Source organism: Stegodyphus dumicola, chromosome 1, assembly GCF_044657685.1.
Source record: "Stegodyphus dumicola isolate Sdum_Otavi_A_Nest chromosome 1, ASM4465768v1".
NCBI classification, from domain to species: Eukaryota; Metazoa; Arthropoda; class Arachnida; order Araneae; family Eresidae; genus Stegodyphus; species Stegodyphus dumicola.
In genome coordinates this window covers 11812948-11820910 of record NC_140768.1, presented here as the reverse complement: position 1 = coordinate 11820910, position 7963 = coordinate 11812948, and the positions used below count along the sequence as shown (strand labels likewise).

Genomic DNA, 7963 nt, shown 5'->3' with positions numbered 1-7963 from the left:
AAAAAATAAAATTTAAATATGTAAATTTTTAATAATCTAGAAAGTTGTTCAAAGTTTTGATAAAAAGAAAACACTGAACTTCCTGAAGATTGTGTTTAAAACTGATAATGCGCAATTATTTTTAACAGAAACGTATAGAGGGCAGCACATGCAAACATTCATTGGAACGCTTCCATAAAACGAATTTCTTCTCCCTGTGTAAACTGTCATATTCTGTTGTTTTGTGGTTGTGATCGCTTTGCCGGTTGTTTATTTCCTCTTCTAGCGGTGTTCCAAAGAGTAAATTCAAACTGTGCTTGGTTTTACGATAGAATTTGATTTCCTTGTTTGAAACTGTGAAGACCGGTTCGTATTTTTCGAATCGAATTTTTATATAAGGTATAGTTAATAACTTTGTGTTAGAACTATTTGAAAACGATTGGTAGAATCATCATGTTGTATTATAAGAACATTTAAATACCTTTTAACGAAAATATCACTTTTTATGAATTATATATAAATTAGTAAATTTGTTTTTTCCTTTCACTTTGAAATATTATCAATCACTTTCCTTTACAGTAGTGTATTAGTCATATTGACACTTTTACGCAGTATGTTTAATTTTCTCTCTATATGCAGTGATAGAAGTTATTTTTGAAAGTTGCAGTAATAGGGGAAAAAAACAGTCATTTCCAAATATTTGTAGCCAGAATAAATCAGTAAATGTGAAAAAAATAGATGTATTTATATAAAGTTCAAATATAATGTTTAAAAATTCATATTAAATATTTCCATAAATTCAACATCAATAGTTAGTAGTATTCAACTCTTTATAATAAATGTATAATAGCATGTATAATAAAACTGCTTAAAAGTGCATCAATTATTCAACTTATTAGTGTAAAAATCAGTATATATATGCATATATAGAGAGAAAGACATAATAGATAGACTGATAGATTTGGTAATCCTTTAAATTAATTATGAAGGCGAATTACATAGTTCAAAGCATGTGTGTGAAAGTTTTATGTTAAATATTGTCTGATTTGAATTATAGGACTAATTCATAATATATTTAGGGAAAAATTTGACATGTATATCTCCCCCCTTAACTGGATGTAGTATGTTACTTTTGGCATTCAGCCAAGGATAAGATGATTACCATAAAACAAATTATACCTTTTTATTTTTCACCTTATATGTTATATGAATATTTCATTTTTCTTTAGGCATTGTGTGAGGACATTTGATCCTATCTTATTATATATCTTTTATCATATTTCTGGAAGATATATAAAATATACAGAAAATAGAAAATTTTAATTAACTTTCCTTATTTGAATCACAAATTATCATGCATGTATGCATTTCATTAATTACTAAATGTGAATTTATAATAAATTTAGTGATTTGCTTGTTGAGGTATGCATTTTAGAACAGGATTATTTTTCATATGAAGTACCATGAGAAATTTACTCCTTATAGGCTTATTATATCTTGCTTCATTATTAATCATTAAATCTATTACTGATTAATATTAAATAACTAATATTTAGTAACTGATAAAACTGCATGCAAATTTAAATAATTATATTTCACTAGTTACTGAAAAATATAGTCAACTATCACATGTATTTGCTGATATATATTCTAGTAAATATCTGAGTATTGGAATCATTCACATGCTGTAAGAGAATTATTAGATATATAAATTATATTCATAAAGCAAATTATATTTATAACTTGTCAGTTAACATAAAAGTGTTAAAAGTGGTATAACTAAATTTTAAATTTTACTAGATTGGAATATTCTCCATAATTAATGTATTTTGAAATAGGAATATCTTTTTATTTACATGTAAGAATTTTTAAATATTTCTTTCATCAAGCTGGAATTTTCAGTCTTTTCTAAGGTGTGTATACTTGGCATATATCCTTAAATTATAAGCATTATATTTTCAAACATATATCTTCTTTAACTGTTTTAATTCATTTTGGCTCAACTGACAGCTGCATGATTGCATGTTGACATGCATTTCTATGTGTATGCATCATGTTATACAAAAATAAATTCATTTTCATTCTTGCTTTAAAGATATCTATATTGTCTTTTTGCTCAGCCTCTGTGTTTTCTTAGCATTAAACTGGAGAGTGTTTTTACTAATAACTGTAAAAAAATTTTTAAATATGATGTTTCATAATTTCAGGCTGATACTGTAAGAATTAATTATGAAAAATCATATGTTGAAATTGAAGTTTAATTTATAAGCACATAAATATGATAATAATTGATAGACATTGATTTATTCAATTACATGTAATAATTATTTGAAGCAATGATACATTAATTTCTGTATTTTAATGAAATGTTACATTTTCCCATAACAAAGGTTTTAATTGTCATTTTCTACCTAAAATAATCTAATCTATTATATATATATATATTAGATTATTTTAGATTTTATATATATATTTCCAAATGCATAGATTCCAGGTTGGAATTCTTTCTAGTGATCTTGTATTTTAATATTGTGCATTTATTTTTTAGCTAATCTAAGTTGAAAGTAAAAGTAATGGAAAAAAAATGATGAATGAAAAGGTTTTTATTTCATTCATGCAGTAACTGTAACCCGTTTTTTACAATTACAAGACTAGCCTTGTAATTTTTTTTATGAGAATTCTTACTTCATATGACCTTCTGGCTTTGTTCTGTTAATCTTGCTTTATTCAAAGACCCACTTTTGTTTTGCATGCTGATGATATTTTTCCATAATTCTGAGCTTATTCCCATAATTTTGAACTATAGCCTAATATTCATATGCAAATATTTTACCTTTTTTGGTCGGTTATTTTTCAAAACAAATTTATGCAATTTTAAACAAAGTGTGTAGTTTTGTAATTGTGTAAGTGTTTGGTATTTATTTGTTATTCTGGTTGTTCTATTTTTTAAATATCTTTATGTCATATTCAAAATATGACACGGTGACTATTATTTTAATCTACTTTCACAGTGTGTTATGATTTTTTAAAATAAAATAATAATAATAAAAAAAACTGCTTAAAAAAGCGTTTGTTAAAAATGGTAAGCCGAAAATGGGCGGATATCATGATGGGATCAAAAATGAAATATAAAATAATGTATGTCTTATGATAGAAATAAAGTGATAAATGGGTGCCTTCATATATTATGTCTACGCATAACACATTATTTACATCCAAAAATATAAATTCGTACTTCAAAAAATTATAACATATTTTTCAGTTGCCTATAAATCGCCAATAGCAACTTACCATTGTCAGAAATGCAATTTTGGATCCAGCGCAGTAATTGCCTTCGGATGGAGGGTAAACTTTTGGAGGAATGTAATAATTTCGTTTTCACTTGATGGTAAATTGAAAAGCTGTCATCATTTTAAGTAATACTAATAAGAATAAAAATTTCTTGCGAACAAATAAAACGATTTCACATTTCATGTTCCTTAGTTTCGATTATGATTTTCCTATACTGTTTGGCGATAAACGCCGCCAAACTTGGCAATAAATCTCAGGTTGTTGGTAAAACCAGCAAGTATCTCAGATTCTTAATGTATTCTAAAAGCAAATTAAAGTCAGAGTATATAGAAAAGTCCTTATGTGCTTTCCTGTTAACCCTATAAATTAATAAAGTTTTCCACGTTTTTTAATCTTTCTTTGTAGACTGATTTATTGTCTCCATTGGTGATCGAAGCGATACATTCATTGATGTTGTTACCGGCAAAGTTTGAAATCCGGCACTCTATAGAATGCCTAGGCATTGTATATAATGCCTAAAACTAGCCGGCAATGTATGAAACGATTCGTATTTCACGCACTTCATAGGCATTCTATAGAATGCCAAATGACAAACCGGTAAAGTATGAGAATGCATTTCCTATTCATTTCGAAAAACCAAACTACTTACCAGAAGTTAATAAATGATGTGACTACTAAGAAGGGACTACTGGCTGCTGAATCGCTAGGATGTGATGTTTGTGGAAAACAAAACTACATTCATTTATCCTGTTAAAGAAAGCGTCAGTACTATACAGTATTACGCCACGGACGTTGAGTTATTTCCCGTACTTCATGACACTTCATTTGAGTACTGGACACAAAAATGCAGAGTCGTAGCTAGGGTTTTCAGCGCCCAGGGACAACTGAAGATTTCGCGCCCCCTACTGCTTCCCAACGATGGAAAACATTTATTTAATTCTAAAATGTCATAACATCAGTTTGGCGCCCGGGAACAGATGCCCCCCTTGCCCCCCTCTAGCTACGCCCCTGCAAAAATGGTGAAAGAACTTTCAACCAAATAAAAAAAAAAAAAAAAAAAAAAGGTACTTTTCCGTTTTGCCGGCGCAAACGATAAAGTCGCCAATAATGGTTTAACTGATGCCAGACGGAATATCTTCGCTGGTAACCTTTTACGCCTCAGTTTCAAAACAAGTTGAAGCCATTTCTTATCAGATTGTTTCTTTCAATACTGGCATACAATAATATAGAATTTTTACACGCTATTTAAATTTTATCCCCTAAGACAATTCACGGTAATTAAGTCAATTAGAACGCAATTACACCGCTCATCCGAAGGCGAAATCAAGTGTTAAATTCATCAATTCTAATGAGAATGCACTAGCGAAGTAAAGCACTGCGGTTTTACATAATTTCTGAGTAAGCTATTCGTACGAATTGAAATAATTCTTGCATTTAAACTTGTATCCAAATTAAGATTTAACTTAAAATTAATGTAGATTATTACTGAGCGAATTAAATTTTAGTAGCGTAGTTTACGTGAGATGAGATCACTTGGGGTCACGTGATACGAACCGGCGAATCAGGATTTTGAACCATGAAATCATAGTAAATTCTTAAATTAATGTCTTTTTACAAATTTATTGTCTTTATTTATTGGCTTTTTACAAAATTTTAAACCATATTAAAATGTTTATGCCTTCAGAATAAAAAAAAAAATTCTTAGAATTAACATTTTTTATGTGTATACTGTATGTTGTCGCCAACAAAGTCTGCTTGGCGAGATTTGCGCCGGCGAAACGGAAAAGTACCAAAAAAAAAAAAGTTACACGCAATGATACTGAACTGTACAACCACCTTTGTAAGCCTGGTAAAATCCTAGTATACGGTGCAGCCTTGGCGCGATTTTGAAAATTATCGCCAACACCAAAAATTACCAAAAGAACGTCTATGTATATATAGTGATAGTAAACTATACACTATATACTATCACTATGTATAACTACATATATTCTTCGAATACCCGTTTACTACTCATCGTATATGTCCCGTTTTTACTGCTCATCATAAAATTAGCCAAATCCCGTGTGCACCGGATACTAGGATTAAACCGTAAGGGTAGTAAGCCCTGCCAGAAAAAAACAAAAAGGTATTATAAAGGGCATTGTTGTGAAACTTGTGATTGTTTCTGATTTTAATTTCCGTTGTCAGGTAGATCTTACTGATTTCCAGTTTCAGCCTGATAGAAAATACAAATTTATTATGTTGTACCAAGATCATGTCATTATTTGTTTTTTACGTATTTCGAATAATAGTTTTTTAATGGCACTCTTTCATTACTTTTTCAAAATAACATTTGTATTTTTGAGGAATGAACATCTTTTAAATAATAACCTTATAACCTTTTTTTTTCTTATTTTGCTTAAAGAGCATTTCTCATTCTATAGAATGCCTAGGGAAAGTATGTAATAATTTTCATATTTCATACTTTGTCTAAAATCATACTTTGCAGGTAACAATGCATTTTCGAAATGATATAGTGCTTACTTTGATCGAAATGAATGCTATTACTCCTAAGAAGTACGGCAAATGTGCCTTATCAGACAGAACATTTTATTGTAAACTAGCAGCTTCGCTGCCAGCCTTCGTCTGGCTTTTAAATGTACCGGAAAAATGGCCGAAGGGAACACCAAACGTTAAATTTAAAAACTGCGTAGAATTTTACTCTGTAGAACAACTTCATAAAAAAAGTTATTACATATAACAAAATTACAATGAAATAAGCAATATCTCTTAATACAAATATTAATTATCCTAATAAATAAATTAACCAACTTCCCTTTGCAAAATCTTAAGAACTCAAACGGTATAAAGGAGGTTAAGAACTTTGTTTCCTAAAAAAATCACTCAAAATTTTTCAGTATCTTAGAAACAGTGAAATGAGCAATAAATAACATAAAATAATACAAAAAACAAAAACAAAAAATCTGAAAAGCAAAGTATGATTAATGATATTTTATCTTATATTTTCAAGAGAAAAAAATTACAATGAAGTAAGCTATATCCCTTAACACAAATATTAATTATCTTAATAAAAAAATTAACCGACTTTCCGTTGAAGAAAAAAAATCATGCAAAACTTTTCAATATCTTACAAACTGTGAAATAAGCAAAAAATAACATGAAAGAAAGCAACTCAAAAAACATAAAATTCCGCGCAGAATTTTACTCTGCAGTCCAACTTCATCCAAAAAAAATCAATAAAACTGTATTGTATGTATATAAAAATGACAATGAAATATTCTAATCTCTTAAAAACAATGACATAAGAAATACGATGAAAAATTGTTGCCAAACCCATATTTTAGAAATATGAAAATATTCAAAATGATGTGATTTCATTAAAAATCTATCTACAACAATAAGACAGGAAAATTGTTGCCAAAATCACATTTTTAAAGATGTGAGAAGTGTACTCGGAAGCTTCATTTAAAAAAAAAATTTAAAAAATACAAAATATTATCATTTTTCCAAAATTCGTTTTGTAAAAGCAGTCGCAAGGATGAAAGTTAAACGTGTCCAAACATCAAAGAAAAATAAAATGTACATTTTTAAAAATAAACTTTTTTAGAAAAAATCCCGTTGAAAAGGTGTTAAGCTCCCTTTGTTAAATAAATTCGTATTGAATCGATTTATCGAAACACGAAATTTATTTTAAGTTCGTAAAACAGCTAAGTGCCTACGTTTCATGACGATGTGAAAATGGAGTATGTAGAGTAAAATCTCACTTTCCTATAGCCCATTCTGTCTCAAAATGACGCGATTTCGTCACAAAACATAAAATTAAAAAAAATTCGAATTTCGAAAAAATCGCTTCGAGGTGCACTGGCTCTTGTTTAGATGTACCTATGTACCAAATTTCGTAGCCGTGGGTCTATTAGCTTACGCGCAGCGCGAACGAAAGACACACGCACGGACAAACTCTTTCTTTTATTATATGTAGAGATTCAAGAATGTATCCTGCCGCCCAATCGGTATAGTGGTTAGTGTCGCTGACTACCGTGCCGAAAGACCCGAGTTCAAATCCCGTGAAGACGTGGATGTTTGTAAATGTATAGTGTCGCTACTGCGTGGCGGCACTCTAAGACACGTGTGACGTGATAAAGGCTGTGTAAGGTGCTCAAGGCTGTTGCCAATGACACGCTTATCTTGTGCTCCTTGCTACTAAGACGTGTAAGGTGACTCTTTTGAGAGTCCAAGACACATTCTAAGACGTGTAAGTTGCTCAAGGCATATCTTGCGCTCCTTGCCAGGAGGAATTTCGTGGGCTTGGACTGATGTTACTGTCAGGCAATTGAGCATAAGTAAAAATAACAACAACAGAATGTATCTTTAGCTGTGCAGCATTATGTAGCTGATGTAGTTGTCAACGATATATTACTTACCAACTCCCCGCAGTTATGAATTGCTGGGAGTGAATTTTGAAATGGAGTTTGGGCCGCTCAAAAATACCGGGTGATCAAAAAGTCAGTATAAATTTGAAAACTTAATAAATCACGGAATAATGTAGATAGAGAGGTAAAAATTGACACACATACTTAGAATGACATGGGTTTTATTAGAACTGTCGTGGAAACTCCATTGCACGACGAGAAAGTGACGGTATGGGTTGGATTTACCACATCTACTGTTATCGGGCCTTTTTTCTTCGAGG

The 7963-nt window shown here is 30.2% G+C and overlaps 1 protein-coding gene across 5 annotated transcripts in view; it reads left to right on the top strand.

Moving 5' to 3' along the window:
• Positions 1–210: 210 nt before the first annotated feature.
• The window catches only part of LOC118189255 (protein 4.1-like), a 189054-nt gene continuing 181301 nt past the window's right edge, over positions 211–7963 (top strand). For 2 of the 5 annotated variants that reach the window (XM_085812790.1, XM_085812787.1), the window contains exon 1: positions 212–378. The gene's annotated coding sequence lies outside the window, so the exon portion shown is untranslated. Of the gene's footprint in view, positions 379–7963 lie in introns of all 5 variants that reach the window. The other 3 variants (XM_085812782.1, XM_085812805.1, XM_085812798.1) reach the window with 3 other exon arrangements.